The 18512-nt window shown below is 40.9% G+C and overlaps 1 protein-coding gene across 1 annotated transcript in view; it reads right to left on the bottom strand.

The window, feature by feature from the left end:
- Positions 1-18512, bottom strand: part of LHFPL3 (LHFPL tetraspan subfamily member 3) — a 442507-nt gene that overhangs the window by 340451 nt on the left and 83544 nt on the right. The gene's annotated exons all lie outside the window — the stretch shown is intronic.

Below are 18512 nucleotides of genomic sequence, written 5' to 3'. Positions count from 1 at the left end.
AAAGATGCTGTCCGTATTTCCAAACATTTTCACAATGCTTCTTTGACCATGCACAAAGTCTAAAACGTAGTATTCTGCATACTGCATCAGACTGTGCACTGGATACTAAATTCTATACAATACGCAGGCTTCCCTGCAGATTTTTCATGTATCTTGGTTTTCACATGCCAAGATCCATTCACCAAAATTCTATTCCATTTGATTCTATCCCACCTTTTGCCCTAATGCAGCCCAACGTATTTCAACTATAGTACAAATCTAAGATACATCTTAAGATGTGCAAGTCATTAGTTGAGTGCAAGGCAGCTACTCCATTTAGGAGCAGTTGGTCTGGGCCCCTTCACCTTTGTCCTTCCACAAGTCAGTGGTTGTTTTATAGGCAAAAAAATGTGTAAAATCAAAGCAGAGCCACTGCTTCATTTTGAGTGTTTAGGATGACTGCCTTCCATCATTCTTCAGTAGTAGCCTGGATACACTTTTGGTGCAGTCTATAAAATAGTCAGCAGGTTTGCAAGAAAGATGCAACTCAACTGTTTTAGCTCATTTGTCACTGTAACACATGGAATGATAAATTTCCTAAGATCATTCATTCATGTACTGTATTTATGTAAGCTACTTTCACTCCCTTTTAAATTTTTTTAGCTTTTTTAATGTGCACATTTCTTTTTTCACTCTTTCATCATTTTCATGATGTGTAGAAGAATTCTTTAGGATAGTAACCACAGCAGCAAAATAATGAAGTACTTAACATTTAATCCTGAAGTATGTATTGCAAGTTCCGTTTGTTCAAAATGCAGCCTCTAGCTTTTGGGGATTTGAAATCAAACACAGAATATGAACTTTTGTTTCATTACTGCTTACAATAAAAATAAGTATTGCATTCCATTTACTATCATTTTAATTGATAGTAAACTAGTATGTTTGCTTAAACCAGATACCCTCCATTACAAGACTACCAGACTGAAAATAGTGAAGATTGCTAATAAGATATTGTAAAAATACATCTCACCTTGGTTCCTGTAATAGAAGATGACATTGAAGGCTTAGGTAATCAGGACTGCTTTGGAAGTTGTACTGTTATTGAGGCTGTAAACCAAAGCTGATGTTCAGTACAGCTTTGAGTAGATTTATATGTAAAAAAATTAGCTCACTGCCACAAATCAAATTGCCAGTCCTCTTTTGCTTTCCCTTTCACTAACAGTTCCCACTCCTCCTGGCATTTTTCCTGAACCCCAGCCACCTTCTTTGTATACTATTCTTATGTCTCCCCAAAGCTATCCTTTTTTATCTGACACCTTTAGGAGATGGCTGCAGCCAATAATCATTCTCACTAGGAACTGCCATCTTCCAGTTTGGTCTGGAGGTCCTTGTCCAGATAAAACTGGTGGTAGACAAAAGGGCTGGGGAGTTTGGCTTCCTGTTCAGTTGAGCTGCTGGGGGCTTATTACTCCACCACAACTTGCTAGACATAGAGCCTGGAAAGTAGAAATCTCTGAGGTAATGGTGGGAAATGTCAACCGTGTTTCAGAACTAACTTTCTTAAAGGCTCAGAAAAAACCCAACTTAGATCACCACAGATAAAAAGGTAACAATAGGTATTGTACAACAACAAAATGAATGCCTTAATGCAGACAAGCCTATCCACTATCTTATTCCTAAAAGCCATTTTTATCATCATTTAGGAGAAGCCTGTGGCTATAAATCCCAGAAGAACAATAAAAATAACTCAGCAAGATGAGGAGATGCTACAACCAGCCAGCATTCTGCCTAACACAATCCTGTTAATTACACCCACAACTGTGAAAAATACATTAGCATGGATTTTATTATTTTTACAGAAATTTTGTGAATATAACAGTGAACCATCTAGCCTTAAAACAGACTAGTCCAACTTACAGCTCAGTGTTCAATGACAATTAACTGGTTAAGCATGGTGCCAGCAGTTCTCATGGAAATTAAGAAGGGAACTGGAATCTTTTTTATTAGTATGCATTAAAATATCCCATTGATCTCCAACAGGCATTAATATAAACAATTCAAGCAACACAAGAGGAAATCATTCCGATCAGGTTTAAAGTGCTCAATCAAAAACACACTAGCAGCATTTGTAAATGAAATGCAGTTTGTGCTCAGCATCCCAGATCAGTTATTTGACTGAAAGTCAGACTAAGCTCCCCAAACAGAACATTCTTCTTCCTTCCTTATGCCTCTAATACACATCTAACATTCAGCAGCTGCATTCTGTTGACATTTTGTCTTGCTGACTCTAGAACATTTCAATATTTAATGTTAAGTTAATTTAACAGAGGCAACAACATATTTGCTAAACATGTTTCCTAAATGTTAAAAGAAACTTAGATTCATGTAGTCACATTAAGGAAATCCAAGTAGGATTAGCCTAAATGGAACAGATTACCCTAAGGTCTAGCTCCTTATGGTAATGCCAAGAGAAAAATAAAATGAAGCCAGATTTATATTCTGTAGCAGACAAAAGATCCAGTGAGACCAGTGAACTACACACTAGGCAATGTGCAGTGTTGCACTCTATAATTTAAGAAGGGTGGATTAGACCAGGGATTCTCAACGTTGGGTCCCCAGATGTTATTGGCCTTCAACTCCCATAATCCCCAACCAAAGGCCACTGGGGCTGGGGATTATGGGAGTTGAAGTCTAATAATATCTGGGGACCCAACATTGAGAATCCCTGGATTAGACCATCACATTCAGCATCCTGTTTTCCTCAATAGTCAACTAGATGCCCCTGAGAAGCCAAGAAGAGGGACATGTAAAAAATCCAACTTAGATCACCACAGATAAAAAGGTAACAATAGGTATTGTACAACAACAAAATGAATGCCTTATGCAGACAAGCCTATCCAATATCTTATTCCTAAAAGCCATTTTTATCATCATTTAGAAGAAACCTGTGGCTATAAAACCCAGGCAGTTGGGCCCTCTTCTGCTGCTGTTCCCCAGAAATTGGATTCAGAACTTCTAGTGCCTCTGAACCAGAAGGCAGTCTATAGTCATTATGAGTAGTAGCCATTGATAATTTTTCTTCCATGAATTTGTCTAATCCCCACTGAACACCAGCCATCATCACACATTATAGAAGCAAATCCCATAAATTAATGATGTACTGTATGAAGTATTTCATCTGTCCTGAATCTCCTCCTGCCAATCAATTTCATTAGATTTATCTTCTTTCAATTGCATAACACCCTTGAGCAAAATTTTTATGTGAAATTTTTATTTTAGAATTAAAGCAGCTTATACCTTTGTTAGTTTTAAGTTAGGTTCAATGTTTTAACTAAATGTTTGGTCTGTGGACAGAAAATTTCTTTGTTTTAATACTCTTTAAAATTGTCATTAGTCTTATTGAAGCTTCTAGGCAAAGGAATATGTAGAGAAGACAGAAGGAACCCCCCAAAAGGAACATTGCTAGTTTTAGCAAAGCTTTTTGGCTTCTCTCAGATTCCAGGGTTGATAAAAATCGTTGGCTTTTAAAAATTGAAATTAGATTTTAATTTTAAAACCAATTCATAAAAAAAGAACCTAAGTCGGAGATATCATCATGAATTATATCATATGAACATGTTAACAGCAGTATATGGGGGTGGGAGACAACAGACCTGACCAATCCTATTCTGCAGGTGTTGTACATGCAGCGCGCGCACACACACACCTTGCCCCTCTTGCTCTCTAAAAGTGCAAAGACAAAGAAGATCAACAAACAGAGGACTTTGGAAGGTTGGGGGAGGAGGAGATCTGAGCAAAGAGGAGGAGTCCAGATAGAAATGCAAGGGATGGAGAAGCAAAGATGAAAACAAAAGAGAATATGTTAATGCAGTCCTGAGTAAACTTTTGGGGGGGGTGCATCCTCGATTGCAAAAGGGAAACACCTATCATGACAGTAGGCTGTAAAAGATATCCCAATTAGGAATATTTTAATGAAGTTCCTGTACCTGTGAGTAAGAAAAGCATGTGTGCGAAACTGAAACAGTGCAACAATGAAATGCAAGGCCTGGTTATCCAAATGAATCAGCATTATGAGAATAATCAAGCATTATGAGAATCCTATTATTGTGTGTACTTGCCTTCTAAAAATGAAACCTACATCCATCTCTGAGTATGTATTAAGGTGTAGGGATGTGCACGAAATTCAGTTCAGAACCCAAATTGCAGCACATCCCTTTAAAAATGGAGTGATTGCACATGCCCTTCTACATGGAAGACAGCAGGTCCATACCTGTTCCTCCTCTGCTCACCACCACCTGCGTAATTGTGGTGCTCCAGTTCCCCCAGCTATTCTTACATGCCAGTGGGCCATCTCCCAGCTGCCCCTCCGCGATGCCGGCACACACATGGCTTCTGCTCATGCTCAGCAGCCATTTGCATGGTTAGCTGGCCACACAAATTGCATGGTCACGCTGACGATGCAAATGGCTGTCGCCCATTGGCAGAGGCCATGTGCATGCTGGTGTCATGAGGGGGCAGCCCCCCCACCACTGCACAAGCATAACTGGGGGGGGGCACGATTACATACTGAATGGAGGAGGAGCAGGTATGGACCTGCTCTCTTCCCTGTTAAAGGGGATGTGCAATCCCTCTATTTTAAATGGATGTGCTGCAATTCGGTTTCCAAATCACATTTCTTGAACATCCCTATTAATGTTATATTAGACAACAAGAATATACTTTTACTAGAAAATGATTAAATGGAATCTTCCTGACTAGTGATTAAATCATTAAAATCTAGTACTTCTGTGAAGTGATTTACATTGTGATTTAAATCAAATCAACCCTGTCCGATTCCTCAGATATTTCAGTTGGTAATGAAATCTTCAAATCTACTCTAAATTTTGCTGTAAGCAAAATTTTTGTGGCAGCTAGTTCATAGACTACAAACAGGAATGAAGCGGCAAGAGTCCTGCCATTTGACTACAGTTATTCAAGAACCCTTTGAGAACACCTAGAACAGAAGGAAGATTTCCAAAATCTCTATCCTGAAACTTGAGCGAAATTGTATTCATTTATTTAAGGTATTTATACTCTGCCCCTCCAGTACATTGCTGCTTGGGGTGGCTCACAACATAACAGAGATACAATATAAAATAAGGCTAATAAAGTTAAATAAATTTAAGTTAAACAAGTTAAAATATGAAGCTAAAACCACATTTAATTTATTTTAAAGTTTCAAATTAAAAGTTATTTTAAATGCTAAAAACTATCTTTAGAAGGACTTGAACCCATTCTGTTAAAGAGCACCTTGGTGCCTGTCAATTCCCATCGCACTTAATTACTGCAACTGCTAAGAATCCAATGCTGCACAAAGGAGGTGAGGCTAAGAACATCTTAGAGAACCAAGTCTCTACAAAGTACATAACTGTAATTGTGCAATATGGTTTTCTGGCATTATGGGCCCAACACAGCCAGAAATTCAGATATGCCCTTTGTCCATTCCTATACTGGTGTTTTCGCCCAGTGGCAGATCCCAGCACCAAATCTTATGTGCTGATGCTTGAGGTGTAACAAAACAAAACAAAAAAAATGGTTAAAAGCTAGCCACATTTTGCCATAAGATCCACCAAACAATTTCACTCTTTGTAAATAGTCTACACTTCTAATCCTAAATGTGGAGCTACTCTGCTATAAGGACAGGAGGTAAAGGCTTGTTCAGAGATAAGAGCAAGAGATCAAATTAGCAAGCCCTACATCTACATGTTATTAGTAGTTATGGATTTACAATACCTGAATAAATCTGATCAGCTGGAATCTTGATTTTTTAAAAATATACTTTTTATTGATGGAAGAAAAATATATAAATGTTTTACAAAGAATTTTTCTTAAGCTATCAAAAGTCATCAGTTTATCATAGAAAATGTATATGGGTAAATATTATTCTGTACATTCCAGCATTGAATAAATAAAATCCATTTCTTCACAAACTTGACTTTGTGTTTATCTTTTGAACTTTTATAACAAGTTGATTTAACCATAAACACTATTCTTCATACATGATTAAACACATCTAAGCTGGCTGGAGGAATCTGTTTCTTTCAGGCTATGGCTATACAAAGCCTAATCAGTGCCACAGTCAAAAGGCAGATAATTAAATCCTGGTAATCCTTTTAATAATTTATCTTTTATATGTCCAAACAAGACTGTTCTTGGATCATATATTAAATTGTAACCCAACATTTCTTCTATCACCAATAATATATCCTTCGAAAATGTCACTATTAATTGGCATGACCAAGCACAATATATCAGCTCCTGCAGGCTTGCACCTTCAACATCTGTCATCTGATAGATGATAAATATGTTTAAATCGAAATGGAGTGAGGTACGATCTATACTGCAGCTTATACAAACTTTCCCTTAATGTCATTGACAATTTGTTGTGGTTATTTCCCCACAACCATTTTCACACTTTTTCTAAAAATAGAAAACTTTCCTTCCTTATTTCCTGTCATCAGCAAATATTCTGCTCCAGTTACCCCGCCCCAACTGTCTATATTTCTGTATTAGTGTGAATAATCTATATATATAATTCTCCTGGGTGTGCCCAGGGAAAATGCGTCCCGGCAGCCCAGCTGATTGGCTGGGCTGCGGATGCGCCTGATTGGCTGGCGCACCCAGGAGAATTGGCTGGCTGGGTGGCTGCGGAGGCAAGGCGGCGGGCCTGGCGCGGTGGCAGTAGTGGGCCAGGCTGCGGCGGCGGGAGAATTGGCTTGCTGGGCAGCTGCGGAGGCGAGATGAAGCAGTGGGCCCAGGGTGGCGGCAGTAGTGAACCAAGCTGTGGTGGGTCGTGGGCTATGGTGATGGGTGGTGGGAGGGGCAAGGAGGAGGACCAGCCGAGGCGAGGAGGAGGACCGGCCGAGGGGTGAGGAAGCAGCAGCGGTGGTGGGCCCCAATACTGGGGGTGGGGGTGGGGGAGAGGTGGCCGGCCCCAAAGACTGGCGGCAGCGGCCGCAGCACTCGGCCCGCTGGCGGCCGCCGCAGCTGCAGCACTCGGCCCGCTGGCGGCCGCCGCGGTGGCGGCACTCGGCCCGCTGGCGGCGGCACTTGGCCTGCTGGTGGCGGGGGGTGGCTCTTGGTGGGCCCGACAGGCGGCGGCACTTGGCCTGCTGGCGGCAGTGGCACTTGGCCCACTGGCAGCCGTGGTGGCGGCACTCAGCCTGCTGGCGGTCGCACTCGGCCCTGCCGGAGACTGCGGGGGGGGGAGAGGTAGCCAGCCCCAAAGAGCGCACAGATGCTCTGTGCGGGGTCGGCTTGTATATATCTAATTTGGAAATGTTGATATAAATGTGTCATCTATTTCTCAATATGATCGTATCCCATCTTCTGCCAATAGCTGTGTAATATGATAAAGGTGAAATCTGACCCATTTGGTAATATCACCTATCACTGCTACCTCTGGGGAATTCTCAATCCAGAATACAGATGTAAATAGAGAAAGCCAGGGGCCAATTTATCTTTGATATTTTATTTTCAAGGAATCTGCCACTAAACAGTTGGCTGACATTTTGTTTTCCATGCTCTATTTCAGTACCTCAGCAGAGCTTAACTTTCAACTCCTTTTCTGCTGTTTGTAGTAGTAGTTTATCTGGCAAACACCATTCCTGTTATAATGGCCAACTCTGAAGCTTTGTAATTGAAGTCAAAATTGAGAATCCCAGTTCTCCTTCCTATTTATGCTTGAACATCTAAGCTTAAGCCACTCTGGGTGGTTTCCCTCCTGGACAAATTTCAATCAAGTATTTTGCCATTTAAAAAGAAAGAAAATTGGCTCCTCACATGAAAATGGAATATTTATAAAAAGAAACAATATTCTAGGCAATACGATTTATTTTTAATATAGCTATTATTTCTACTCTGGAAATATGAAATTAACTATTGATCCAATTCCTTCAGATTCCCAGTCATACGTTTATTATAGTTTTGAGCACTGACAGCTTCTAGATTTTTTTCTGGAGTAGAATAAGATATCTTATAGGTTTTACATTTCTCTGAATTCAGTAATTACTTTGAAGTCTATTTATTACCTCTTTGTTGATGTTAATATGCATTAATTCCTTTTTGTTCTAATTAATCTTATACCCTGAGATATTTCCAAACTATGTCAATACTTTAAATAATGCTAAAAAAAGATGCCTCTACCTGTGTTAGTCTAATGTAATATAATCTATATATTCACCTCTTGTTAACTCCCTTACTTTCAGTCTCATCCTATAGTCTTGGCTAATGATTCAATAGCCAATTCAAATATTTAGAGGAGACACAGCAGGCAATTCTGCCTTATTCTCCTGTTTAAAAACAATGGATTATGTATGTATGTATGTATGTATGTATTTGATTTATTTGATTTATATACTGCCCTTCCAAAAAAGGATCAGAGCAGTTTACATCAAAATAAAAACAATTAAAATCAATTAACAGTTAAAATCAAAACTATAAAAACAGCATTGAACTAATTAGCAGATAAAACATTTAAACAGTTAAAAACCCAGGAGAACCAGGCCAAACATTTAAAGCAGTTAAAAACAATTAACAACAAATTAAAAGGCCAGGAAGGCCAGGCCAAACAAATAAGTTTTGAGGGCTCTCCTGCAGGCCAGCAATGAATTCAGATTACGGATTTCTGCTGGGAGTGCATTCTATAGCCCTGAGGCAGCTACAGAGAAGGCCCGCCTTTGAGTCACCACCAGACGAATCGGTGGTAACTGGAGACGGACCTCTTCAGATGATCTTAACGTGAGGTGGGGATCATGTAGAAGAAGGTGCTCTCTAAGATAACCTGGACTGAAGGCATTTAGGGTAATAACCAGCACTTTGTATTTTGCCCGGAAACGTGTAGGCATGTGCCCAAAACATTTTGGAGGCCATTATAAAGGCCTCCGGAACGTTTCAGGGCTAGGGAGGGTTCAGCATTTCGGCACCGGCAGGGGTAGTACTTTAAGGGCAGGGGAGAGTGTACTCGCCCCTCCCGCCGGCATTTCCCCCGCCGGCACTCTGTTATCTTTAAGCCCCTCGGGACGGCAGCATTCCTCCCTGCTGCCCCGTTCCCCCCGTCGACTGGAAACAGCCAGAAGTAGCAAGTGCGCGTGCACCCATTGCGTGCGCCCGTTGCGTGCGCGTGCCCATCTGCCGGGTGTGCGCACAACGGATGCACGCACGCTCACTACTTCCGGCCACTTCTGGCTGACGGGGGGAACGAGGCGGCAGGGACCCCCGAGGGGCTTAAAGATAACAAAGTGTCGGTGGGGGAAATGCGGTGGAAGGGGTGAGTACACCCTCCCCCAACCTTAAAGTACTACCCCCACTGGCGCCGAAGGTATTCGTGCACATCCCTAGAAACGTATCGGCAGCCAGTGTAATTGTTTCAAAACAGGCATAATATGGTGTCTCTGGGTTGCCTCAGAAACCAATCTGGCTGCCTCATTTTAAACTAACTTAAGATTCCAAACTATGTACAAAGGCAGCCCCACATAGAGCGCAGTTCAACAGCCAAGCCTGGAGGTTACCAGATGATGCGCCACTCTTTTGAGGCTGTTCTTCAAGGAATGGGCGCAGTTGTCGAATCAGACGAAGCTGATAGAAAGCAATCCTGGCCATGGCTTCCACCTGAGATACCAGGGTCAGGCCTGGGTCCAGGTGTACCCCACCCAGCACAGGAAGATCTAATCCCTCAAATTCTGAGCCCCTACAATGAGCAACTCCATCTTGCTTAGATTCAGTTTCAATGTGTCAACTACACCCCACGCACCCACTGGGGGACACAGCTTTTTTTTTTTTTTAAAGGACTTTTGAAGTGTTTAGAATTTTGGTGTCTTCATTACACACCTTCATTTCTTATGTTCATTTTGACCCCACTGCTTTGCAGGTGGGGTGGGGAATTAGTTTATATATTAGGAATTTTTGAAGTATTTAGACTCTTGGGTGTATAATGAATCCTCATTGGGATTCATTATGAGGAAAGGTTATTAGACACCAAAGGGTCTAAACACTTGAAAAAATTCCTAGAACAAAAACTGAGCAGTACCTTACTGCCTCGTGGGTGGGAGGGGGGTGTAGTTGCCACATGGCAATTGACAGTTGGCACTGTCCAAAGACAGTTAAAATGAATAGAAGAAATGAAGGTGTGCCATGAATAATCATAGAGATTCATAGGAGGAAATGTTATTATACACCAAAGAATCCAAACACTTGAAAAATAGTGACCACACATTTTGCTCCATAACTCCACTTCTACAAGAACTAGAGTTTAGATTTTTTTTTTTTTTTTTTTTTAAAGAAAGCTGGGAATCTGGGGGAAATGATAGGAGGAATCCGAATCTCCAATTCCAATTGAATGTGGTGCAATTTGATTTAGACCCAAATCTAACCAATGGACCACAGGCATGATTTGTTCTGTCGCCAAATCACTCAAATCAACTAAATTCAGTACAAATCAATTTGTACATGAATCAGTTTGCACATCCCTATTAGTGGAGCACTCGTTCCGCTAACCTTGTTAAAGTGGGGCATTTAGGCAGGCTTGCTGCCAGGAGCCACACGGCTCCCATTGCTGCACATGAGCAGCAGAAACCGGGTTGGGCTCCCTTAAGGTGGTTTCTGATGCTTGTGTGAATCACCTCCTTGTCAATTTTTTTAAAAAAGCTTCGGGGAACATAAATGACAGCTTCTAGGTTTTGTGTGTGTTGTTGTTGTTTCCCAAAGTGCTCTTGTGCAAGAACACCTTTTTGGTTTGATAAAAAGGTGTTCTTGTGCAACAACACCTTATAACCACCACCACCCAAAGCCTCAGGGAATGATATCACAGCTAGGGATATGCAAAACATTTCAACGTCAAAACGTTTCAACTTGAAATGGGCTGTTTCAAGTGTTTTAAGAGCAAAACAAAACACCCTTTAAATAAAGGGCCTGTTTTGAGCTCAGAACAAAACAATCCCATTTCAGGTGCTATTTTGGAGGCTTGTTTTTTCCCTTGCTGATTGGTTTTCTGGCACTGGCTTCCGATTGGCTTGCGATCTCCATGCTTCTAGGTTGGCTTGTTATCATACAAATCAAGTGTTGTCATGGGTAACTGTGCTCCCATTGGCTGGGAGGAGGGAACCCAAAAGGAGGGAATTTCAAAATGTATTTAAAAGGGACTGGGAGGCAGAGAAAGCCCTTATAGTGTGCCTCTCTTGAAGAGGATACATCAGGAGATGAGAAAGGGAGGTTTGATTTTGTGGTTTTCTCAGCACCAAGTAAAAAAAATTCTGTGCTATTGCTTCTATAACTATCTGGTGGTTTTGCTGGATCTCAGACTGACAAAGGAAGAACTTGGGTGCCTTCCTTCCTTGAATTGTGGTTTGTTTTGTTTGTGAGATAGTGAAAAATGGACAGTGGAACGTAGTTGTGTTTGTGTGTAATATTTCTTGGCGATTGCTGTGATGAGCTCCATGCCTGGCCTTAAGACTAACTTGTGTTTCACTCACTGTTCTGGTCTGCTCTGCAATCTGCATTGTACTCGGTCAGAAAATGTGGCTGAAGTTGCTCTAGCTGAGCTTACGCTATACTTGCTGTGGCAGCTGTTGCAATGCTAGGAAATAACACAAGAAGTCATAATTGTGTGCGAGAGAGCAACCTGTGTCAATAATGTTACTGCAGCACAGGCACTGTGGCTAGCAGTGAATTCTGGGTCAGCATTCCTTTTTTGACCATTTTTGGGCTGTTTGAAGTGTGTGTTCTGTGTTAGGAGGGCCAGATTCTCTTCTACTGTGTGCTTCTGCAGTATTTTTCAAGACAGGGTTTCAAAATGCATTGCAAATTGCAATGCAAAACTTTTGTGTGCACTCTGTGAGTGCAGCTTGTTCTGGTCATAGGAAACTCAAAACACCCCATTGTTCCCCATGGGTAGCTCCTAGGGTTGTGTGGTAGGGCATGATACCTACCACCCAACCCACAAAAGAAAAATGGCAAGTGGGTGATTTTAAACAAATTTTTAACCTTTCTGCCAAACCCCCATCTACCACGCAACCCACTTTGGTGTCCCTAGGAGCTACCCATGGGGAACAATGTGGTGTTTTGAGTTTCTCCATTGTTCCCTATGGTCAGAACACTCAAAACATTTTAGGTTTTGTTTCATCAAAACAACTGGTTCAACCGCTGTTTTGACGAAATGTTTTGGACATCTGCGTTTTGTTTGGTGCGCAAAAGAAAATAAACAAGTTGCTCTAGTAAGAACTAATCAGCCTACTTTCCTTTCACTGTCTCTATATATGGACTAAATTTGGTGCAAGTTAGATCTCTTGCATCTCAAAGGTTTATGGTTCCACCATCTTGAATCAGGGTGGATGACATCATCACAAACTACACTACTGAGGTGTCCCTGTGTGTCACTCACAACAACTGTACCTAATTTGGTTCAAATTAGTTAGATAGTCCACAAGTTAGCCCTCTTGCGTCTCAAACATTCATGCTTCCATCTTGGATTGGGGTAGATGACATCACCACAAACTACACTATTGAGGTGTCACTACAGCTGCAACAAATTTGATTCAAATCAGTTAAGTGGTTCACAAATTAGCCCACTTGTGCCTCAAAAGTTTATTTTTGAGCCATTTTGGAAGGCGGTATAGAAATTGAATGAAAGAATGAATGATGAATAAATGTTTGTGTCCACCATCTTGTGGATGACATCATCACAAACTATGCCATTGAGGTGTTTCTGTTTGTCACTCACTGAAATTGTAACCCAGTTTGTACCCAATTGTACCCAATTTGGTTCAAATGGGTTAGGCAATCCACAAATTAACCTGCTTGTGCCTCAGATGTTCACGCAGCGACCATCTTGAATTGGAACGGATGATATAATCACACACCAAGCTATTAGGGCATCCCTATGTGTCACTACAGCAAATTTGGTTCAAATTGGTAAAGCGGTTCACAAGTTATCCCACTTGCACCTCTAAAGTGTATGCATCCGCTGTCTTAGATTGGGGTGGATGACATCAAACTACGTCGTTGAGGTGTCCCTATGTGTCCCTACAACTGTACCCGATTTGGTTCATATTGGTCCAGGTGTTGCGAAGCTGATGGTGGGGGCGGGACACAGACACAGACACACAGACAGACAGACACACACACACACACAGACACACACACAGACAGACACAGACACACACACACAGAATGCCGGCTGATCTCATAAGCCTACTGGAAAATAGGCTAAAAATCCATTTTGTGCACATCCCTAATAACAGCCGCTGCTGTTTGAGAGAAGAGAATGTTCCATGCTCCAGAGCACAGCAATTTAAATGAGGATTGAAATCCAGCTGCTCCTATGTAGAAGTTATGCTGTATACTCCATCACTCACTAAATCCCCCCCCCCCAGGATGCAAAAACTTGTATAACCTGTGAGTTATATTCACGAAAATACAGTAGTTGCAAATTTCCATGGAGAAATGAATCACATTTGATCACTATCTAGGTATTTTCCAATAACTTTTCCTAGGTTATTAGCTAACAAAGAAGTCCATATTTTGAGATCCAAGTGTAACAAAAGGTCTCTGAGTAAGGAGAGGCTGATTTTTTTCCTTGTGTTACTACTGGAATCCATTTTGCCTTTCCTCCAAATTTAGGAATGCCTCTTCAATCTATTAAAATGTACCAAGGTACTAAATGTACCAAAAAGCCCACCTTAAGTGGCGCAGCGGGGAAATGCTTGACTAACAAGAAGAAGGTTGCCAGTTTGAATCGCCGCTGGTACTATATCGGGCAGCAGCAATATAGGAAGATGCTGAAAGGCATCATCTCATACTTTACAGGAGGAGGCAATGGTAACCCCCTCCTGTATTCTACCAAAGAAAACCACAGGGCTCTGTGGGCGCCGGGAGTTGAAATCGACTTGATGGCACACTTTACCTTTAACTAAATGTACAAAGAAGAGGTTCCAATAAAACATCTTCTTTTAAAAAATAAAATAAAATAATCTTGGGAACCCATCTGGACCAAGAAATGTGTTATTCTTGAAATTCCTTAGTTTGTTGAAACTTATCCATATTTCTTCCTTTTTAAACATCTATGTTTCAAAAGCATTCCAGCTGGCAGAAGGTTGGCTTGCAAAGAAATGAAGCACACTAGATTACTAAGCTCTTTATCTTTGACATGCAGTTGGGAATCCATTTTCCTCTCATTAACATGATTTAATTCAGTTTATATTTCTATATGAACAGCAGTCTCTATATACAGAGCATACTCTTGCTTTTATTCAAAACTACCAGCATCTGGCTTAGACCCACACTTAATGGATTTGTCTAACCATCTATAAAAGCCATGAAGCTAGTGACATCTTCACAAGGTACTGAACTATTAATGATTATTAAAAACAATTATATACTACTTTCCAACAAGGGATGTTCTCAAAGCAGTTTTACATAGCAAAGAAAGGGGGCGGGGGGGCGGGGACAGTTCCCTGTCTCCAAAGGGCTGACAATCTAAAAAGAAATGCAATGTAGACACCAGCAATAGACCCTGGAGTGATTCTATGCTAGGCTGAATAAGCAACAGTTGCTCTTCCCTACTAAATATAAGAGAGTCATCACTTTTAAAATGTGCTTCTTTGCCCAGTGACATGAAACTGCCCAGATCATTTGAAGGATTTCAGTTACAGATAAGTATTCTAGGTACTGAAAAGATCCAGGACCCATAGGTCCCAGCTAAGGCTTCTATTTTCCACCTGGTCCTCTTGGTATCTAGTATTTTTTCTTCCTTTGGTATTTATTTTTTGCACTTTATAATCTCACTTAATAAGGTTTTTTCTCTTCTTTTGCAATGGTAACACCATCACTCAGTTTTTTATGTTTACCTCCCTCACTGCCATCACTGTTTCCATCACTGCCTCCTCCACTTCCAGGGACTTATTTCTGGCAGAGACAAGGTCTTTTGCAGGGAGGGAAAGTTGCTCCCCGCACCCTGCTTCCCATGCAGGCCTTCAGCACAGCTAATCTCCTGGCTCCCTGAAAGGGGAGGGGAGGAGGCTCAGCTGGTAAACTGAAAGTCAGGTGGAATGAGAGAAAACAACAAAAATAGTAAAATTCAAACAAAATGTAATTGACACCAAGCTGCCCCCTGAATGAATTTTACCTCAGAATGTGAGGCAGGCGATAACGATGTCCTGGGTAAGCACAACAGATGTGCTGCTGCTTTGCAAGGGGATGTGGCTACTGCCTGAACTCTTAGCTAAAGTGTTACTGCCCAGTGACCACAAAGAAGGGACTGGGATAGATGCTCTTCAGAGATCAATCATACTTCACTTGAAGGCAGAAGTTGTGTGGAGCAACTCCTTCAGATCTCCCGTTCAGGAGCAGACACCCTTTCCCCATGTACTTCTAAACCTGTGGCAATTTACTTGAGCAGTTCTAGGTTGCACAGTGTGGCCATGGACCATATAGCATCAGGGATTATGCACGTTACTCAGCAAGGATGGGAAGGTAATCTTGGTGCTGAAGTGGCTCTAAGATACACTAAATAGCCAACTTTTCTATGAGGCTAGAAGCAGCAAGACAGACAATCACAATGTGATTGGCCACGTTGATTTGGCAGTTTCATACATACTCATCAGTCCCCAGCTGCATCAAAGCACACCATGGAATAGTAGTTTCACTCTAGCAGAAGGCTGCACATGAAGAGCACAGGGAGACACAAGCAGGAGGATGTGGGATTTGCTGTATGGCACAGAAAAAAAAGGAAGATGCTGTTGGGTTCTGAATTGTCTATAGAACTCAGAAAAGAGACCTTCATTCATTGTAGAAAATAAACTAAAAATTATTATTATTATTAATTTTATTATTTATTTACACAGTCAGACAGGTGTTATCCTTCGAATCCTTCCCAAGGACCTGGGATGCCAGAATTTCATTGTCAATGTTGTTGCTGCTGTTATAGATATCTTCGCAGAATATAGGCTGTTCCCAGTAAAGCTGCTTTTTGTAACTGGCTGGTGGTGATGTCTGTGGCCCCTATGGTGTTGAAGTGCTCTTCAAGGTCTTTTGGAACTGCACCCAGGGCGCCAGTTACCACTGGGATTATTTTGGTCTTCTTCTGCCACAGCCTTTCAGTTTCAATTTGTAGATCTTTGTATTTGGTGATTTTTTCTATTTCTTTTTCTTCTATTCTGCTATCCCCTGGTATTGCTATGTCAATTATTTTAACTTGTTGTTCTTTCTTCTCGACTACAGTTATATCTGGTGTATTGTGTGGCAGATGTTTGTCTGTTTGTAGTCGGATGTCTCATAATATTTTTACATCTTCTTCTTCTTATTATTATTATTATTATTTCTTGTTCACACCGTCAGAAGGGTGTTATTGACTGGTTTGTTTTATCCAGACATCGAGTCCTTCCCAAGAACCTGGGATGCCAGAATTTTATTGTCAATTGTTAAAGATATCGTCGCAGAATACAGGCTGTTCCCAGTAAAGCTGCTTTTTGTAATTGGCTGATGGTGATTTCTGTGGCCCCTATGGTGTTGAGGTGCTCTTCAAGGTCTTTTGGAACTGCACCCAGGGCGCCAATTACCACTGGGATTATTTTGGTCTTTTTCTGCCACAGCCTTTCAATTTCAATTTGTAGATCTTTGTATTTGGTGATTTTTTCTATTTTCTATTTATTATTATTATTATTATTATTATTTCAATTTCTATACCGCTCTTCCAAAAATGGCTCAGGGCAGTTTACACAGAGAAATAATAAATAAATAAGATGGTTCCCTGTCCCCAAAGGGCTCAAATTCTAAAAAAAAACAAAAAACACAAGATAGACACCAGCAACAGTTACTGGAGGTACTGTGCTGGGGGTGGATAGGGCCAGTTACTCTCTCCCTGCTAAAAATGCCAAGGCAGTAGTGAGAAAAGTTAACACATGATTTTTAGAAATCATTAGGGAAGTTATACATAACGATCATTTAAGTTGAGCACATGAACACTTGTTAGAATATTTGTGAATTCAAGTTTCCCAAAGGAAATTTATAAATTGAAAAAAGAGAAACGAACAAGTATCCAAACGTTTTCAGATGTAGGATAGAGGAAATGAGACAAAATATACACATACTGAAAATGAGTGCACTATAGACAGTTGCAATCTAAGCAACAAGTAGTATCATTTCAAAACCTGCTTGCAAAGGTTTTTGCAAAGGTTTTGGCTGTCCTAGGATCTGCTACATATGTAGTAGTTGGATACTGACAACCATCTCCCGTGAAGTAGAATATGCACCATGACTGCAGTCACAGGCAAGTATGAAGTCATTTCCTTTCTTACTCAAGGTCACAGAAGCTACATGGAAAGTATGTAAGGTGGGATAGCAGGATTTAATAGTGGGTTGTTGTTGTTGTTTTTAAATAAAGCTGGATTTGAAGCATGAAATGCAAAACCCAAGCATGTACTGAACCACAGAATCAGGAAAACAAAAGGCAACATTTGCAGTATTTGGAACAAAATAATAGGTGTTTAGACAAGAGAGAAGTCCTAATGCTAATAGAATACTAGAAGGAAATGCTCAGATTTAAGACTATATTTTAGGTTCCTGTCTTTAAAAACAGGCAGGTTTCAGAGTTCCTATTAGTACTATTGCACAAGGTTTCCTGATTATTTTTATTCTTCAGTGCTCCACATATTTTCTCAGGTCCAATTCCTCAGGCTTATTTGGCACTTCACCCTCATGTCCAAAAAAGCAGCAAATTAAGAAGAGGGCTGTTGCCTTACAGCCAGCTCATACTATTGCTTAAATAACCTGCTGATATGGAATCTCATCTCAGTCATCCTGGTAAGTTTAACCATCACAAAACAAGCCATTATAAAAGCAGGGGCAAAGCCAACAGCAAGAGACAGAAAGCTCTTGATCTAAAAGCTTAAAAGTATGACCTTTCTTCTAAATTCATCGCTGGAAAATAGAGAGGGACAAAGGATTAAGCTGAACCACCTGCCTTTTGAATAACATTGCCCTGTTGGAGAAAGAGCATTAGGAAGCTTTCTGAAGTCTGTGTACCCCGGATTAGTTATGGGAGGAAAAACAGATTTATTTTGCAACAGAGTTCTGCCAAGATATTTTTTTTGGGGGGGGGGGAATACTGAGAGCTTGCTAATCTGTCTAATAAATATTCTTTCTGCATATCTTGGCTGTCCTAAAAGCTCAAAGCTCAGCCTTCCCAAAATACAAGTGAACTCAATTCCACCAACCACATAACTGGGGGGCGGGAAGTTGCATTCTGTTTAAATCTAGGAAGAATTCCCTATTCCCATGCAAATGATTCTCCCTCCCCTTATAAATCTCTCCTAAAGCACCTATTAAAAAAACAATGCATCTACCCACAAGAGTACTTCTCTTCAGAATCCCAGTCTCATACCTCACTTGAAGTCAGTTGGGGCAAAGATAATGTCCTGCTGCTACTTCATAGGAAGATAAGTATCCTTGAATAGACCTGAGAGGACAATTGTGCTTTAAAATCTGACTGAAGCAGGAGTCGA

The sequence above is a fragment of the Hemicordylus capensis genome, chromosome 5 (assembly GCF_027244095.1).
Source record: "Hemicordylus capensis ecotype Gifberg chromosome 5, rHemCap1.1.pri, whole genome shotgun sequence".
Classification (NCBI taxonomy): Eukaryota; Metazoa; Chordata; class Lepidosauria; order Squamata; family Cordylidae; genus Hemicordylus; species Hemicordylus capensis.
The sequence above is the reverse complement of the archived record's forward strand: the minus strand, read 5'-3'. Positions and strand labels throughout refer to the sequence as shown.